The sequence below is a fragment of the Gasterosteus aculeatus genome, chromosome 4 (assembly GCF_964276395.1).
Source record: "Gasterosteus aculeatus chromosome 4, fGasAcu3.hap1.1, whole genome shotgun sequence".
In the NCBI taxonomy this organism is placed as follows: Eukaryota; Metazoa; Chordata; class Actinopteri; order Perciformes; family Gasterosteidae; genus Gasterosteus; species Gasterosteus aculeatus.
The window spans coordinates 24,564,116-24,568,299 of record NC_135691.1 but is presented as its reverse complement, the minus strand read 5'-3'; positions in this window follow the sequence as shown (position 1 = coordinate 24,568,299).

Here is a 4,184-nt window from a genome sequence, read left to right as displayed (position 1 = left end):
TGTAATAAGAAACAATCTATAAATGAGGGTTCTAACACACCTGCTGCTGCTGTTGTTGTTGTTCAATTCAATTCAATTCATTTTATTTTGTATAGCCCATAATCGCAAATTACAAATTCGCGATTAAGAGGGCTTTACAGTCTGTACACGTACGACATCCTCTGTCCCGAAACCCACCATCGGCACAGGAAAAACTCCCCAAAAAATGAAAAAGCCCTTCCAAGAGGGAAAAAAGGGAAGAAACCTTAGGGAGAACGTCAGAGGAGGGATCCCACTCCCGGGATGGACAGACTACAATGGATGCCATGTGTACAGAATGAACAATATATAATACATGCAATTCCTATGACAGAAATGATTCCTATGATAGAAATGATTTAAGTAACTGAGTAGTAAGCCAGGCGCACAGCAGGACCACTGCAGGGGGAACCACCATCAGATCGAACCACCATCCACAGAAGCCTGTGGGGAGGGAGAGCACCGAGACTTAAGGAGAGGGTAATGTTGGTTTACGAGTACAGTAATATGATTAATATCTAAAATAATAATGATGATGATGATGGCCGCAGCAGGCGTCAGCAGGGCCACGGTAGGTGTCAGGACCAGGGTCCCGAAGGAACCACGATCTACAGAGACCTGCTAGGGGAGAAAGCACAAAAAAACTCCCGGAAAGAAGCTGAATTAGTCATGTGCATTAATAAAACGTGAATTATGGTAGAACGAGAGCGTGAGAGAGGAGCTCGGTGTGTCCTAAGAATTCCCCCGGAATTCTAAGCCTATAGCAGCTTAACTAAGGGCTGGTCCGGGCTGACCTGAGCCAGCCCTAACTATAGGCAGAATCAAAGAGGAAAGTTTTAAGTTTTACTTTAAAAGAGCTGACCGAATCTGCCCCCCGGAAAGTAGTCATTAAACCGCTCCAGTTTATTCAGATGCGTCGTGATTGTTTTCTCCATTACATTCTTGTCTGCCGTGCCAGAATGGTTTGACCCAACCTGGCACACGCTGCTGAAAACATGGACGGATGAGCCGGCAAAAAAAACGACACTCCGCTGCATTAAAAAAAGTCCCTCCAAAATAAAATCACAGGATAATTATTATTTTATTTTTTTTCTAATTTTTATTTTCCCAGGCAAAGGCCCGCGACCCATTAAAAACGGGTCCGATGTTTTCAGTAGGTTGCAAAATGCCAACCTAAAATCGAAGCCAGCAAAATGCTACCTTTTCTGCCGTCAGGTGGCCTATCTAGGCCACGTTGTCTCAGAGCAAGGAGTGACCACGGACCCTGCTAAAATACAGAAAGTGCAGGATTGGCCTACACCTAGAGGAGGTCCGTCATTTCATTGGTCTGGAGTTGTACTATCGCCGATTTGTGAAAGATTTCGCCACAGTAGCTAAACCCCTCCACAACCTTACCATTCTTGGTTCCAGTGGACCTGAGAATGCCAAGAGGCGTTTGATGAGCTGAAACAAAGACTAATCACCACACCAGTCCTGGGATACCCATTGGATGAGGGAAACATGATACTGGACACTGATGCAAGCAACACTGGCATTGGTGCCGTGCTGTCCCAGGTTCAACAGGGCGAAGAGTGCGTATTGGCGTATGGAACCCGTAAAATGTCCAAAACGGAACAGAATTATTGCACCATGGCGAGAACTGCTAGCGGAGTTCACGTCACGTTTCCGACAGTACCTCCTGGGACGTCATTTTACTGTGCGCACTGATCACAGCAGTCTCCGTTGGCTAACAAGAATGCGGGAACCAGAGGGTCAGCTTGCCAGGTGGCTGGAGAAGCTTGGTGATTACGACTTTGAGATCATCCATCGACCAGGCCTGCTTCACAATGATGCCGACAGACTCTCTAGACCGCCTTGTCGGCAGTTCTGCCCTTGTAGACTTCCTGGCCCCGCCCCCACGCCCGGGAGTGTCTGTCACCAAGTAGCTCAGGAACAAATTCTTGTGAGACCAATGAACCCGCACTTTTCTGTGGCTGGTCTCCAGAGGAATTACAGGAGGCCCAGAAGGCTGATCTGGACATCGCTCCGATCAAGGCATGGATGGAGGCCAGTAAAGAATGGCCCATGTGGACTACTGTTGCCCCATACAGTCCAGCCACAAAGACATACTGGAGCCAGTGGAGACGGCTTTACATCCGAGATGGTGTCCTGGTCAGACGGTTCTATTGTCTGGATGACATTCAGTATTACATTACATGTCATTTAGCTGACGCTTTTATCCAAAGCAACTTACAATAAGTGCATTCGACCATAGGGGTACAAACTCAGAAGAACTAGAAAGTGAAATTTCCTCATATAAGCCAATTTACAATTTGCTATAGATAAGTGGCGTTTTAAGTGCTACAATTTGTTAGTCTTTTAGTAGAGGTAGAGTCTGAAGAGGTGTGTCTTTAGTTTGCGGGGGAAGATGTGAAGGCTCTCTGTGGTCCTGGTGTCTTCAGAGAGCTCGTTCCACCATTTTGGAGCAAGGACAGCAAAGAGTCGTGATCTAGTCGAGTGTTTTGCCGTTTTGCCGATGCGGAGCGGAGAGTGCGAGTCGGGATGTAGGGTTTGACCATGTCCTGGATGCAAGCTGGACCCGATCCAGGGGAGAGCTGCCAGGAGAGAGTTGCAGCAGTCTAGGCAGGAGATGACAAGAGCCTGAACCAGTACCTGCACTGCCTGCACGCCGAGGTTCCTAGCAGTCAAAGTCCCCTGTGGCGAGGTGCTGGACGTGTGTGTGTTGCGCCCTCAGCGCAAGATTATTGACTGAAAGGGAAGAAAGTGTTGAAGCGTTCACGATCAGTACACCAGTTTTACCACTAGGCGGCAACAGCGCGCTTTGAGTGGTGGCTCTATCTAATGGCGTGTTTCCACCGAGTGGTACGGTACGGGTCGGTACCCTTTTATTTGTGACTTAACCCTAGTCTTCAGGAGTTATTTGCGGCGGGTATTTACGCACTAAAACCCAGTAGTTTGGTTAAGCGACCAGCAAGCTGGCAACTTCGCCACAACCATGGACGTGCTCCCGAGACAACCGCTCTAGCCACTTTCACCCCACACTACATTCCTGTGCACACGCATCCTAAAGAGGAAAACGCGCTATTCCTACAGGGGATGATGATGGCAGCAGCAGGCGTCAGCAGGGCCACGGCAGGTGTCAGGACCAGGGTCCAGAAGGAACTACGATCTACGGAGACCTGCTAGGGGAGAAAGCACAAAAAAACTCCCGGAAAGAAGCTGAATTAGTCATGTGCATTAATAAAACGTGAATTATGGTAGAACGAGAGCGTGAGAGAGGAGCTCGGTGTGTCCTAAGAAGTCCCCCGGCAGTCTAAGCCTATAGCAGCTTAACTAAGGGCTGGTCCGGGCTAACCTGAGCCAGCCCTAACTATAGGCAGAATCAAAGAGGAAGGTTTTAAGTTTGACTTTAAAAGAGCTGACCGAATCTGCCCTCCGGACTGAAAGTGGAACCTGGTTCCACAAAAGAGGAGCTTGATAACTGAAGGCTCTGGCCCCCAGCCTTTCCAGGGCATCGATGGTAAGTTCATCAAGATGAGCGCCCAGGAGAACTACTTAAAATCCACTTGTCGGTCTCCTTGGCAGAGGGGAGCTTGGGTAAGGGAACAAGGTGTACCATCTTTGAGAATCTTTCGACAATGATGAGAATAACACGGTTACCTTCCGACCGGGGAAGCCCGGTGACAAAGTCCACAGAGATGTGCAACCAAGGCCTCCGTGGCAAAGGAAGAGGGTGTAGTAGTCCCGATGGGCGCTTGTGCACAGAACAAGGTCTTGTTCTGTGCACAGCTCTGGCAGGCGGCCACAAACTCTCCTGTATCCTTCTCCAGCGAGGGCCACCAGAACCTCTGCCTGTGGAAGCCGATGGTCCGTCATACCCCTGGGTGGCAGCTGAGTCAGGAGGAATGTTCCTACTGCAGAACTCTAGAGCGGAGGATAGTGGGGACAAAAAGGCGGTTGGGAGGGCAGTCGTTAGGAGGCTGTGCCCTGTTTGACCTCACTCTCAATGCCCAAGGTCACCAAACCCCACCACGCAGGAAGGAGGCAAAATGGAAGTAGAGTCTCTCGGGGTGTCTTCAGGTTCGAACTGACGGGACAAGGCATCCGGTTTCACGTTCCTGGAGCCTGGACGGTAAGATAAGGTGAAATTAAAAATGAATAAAGTA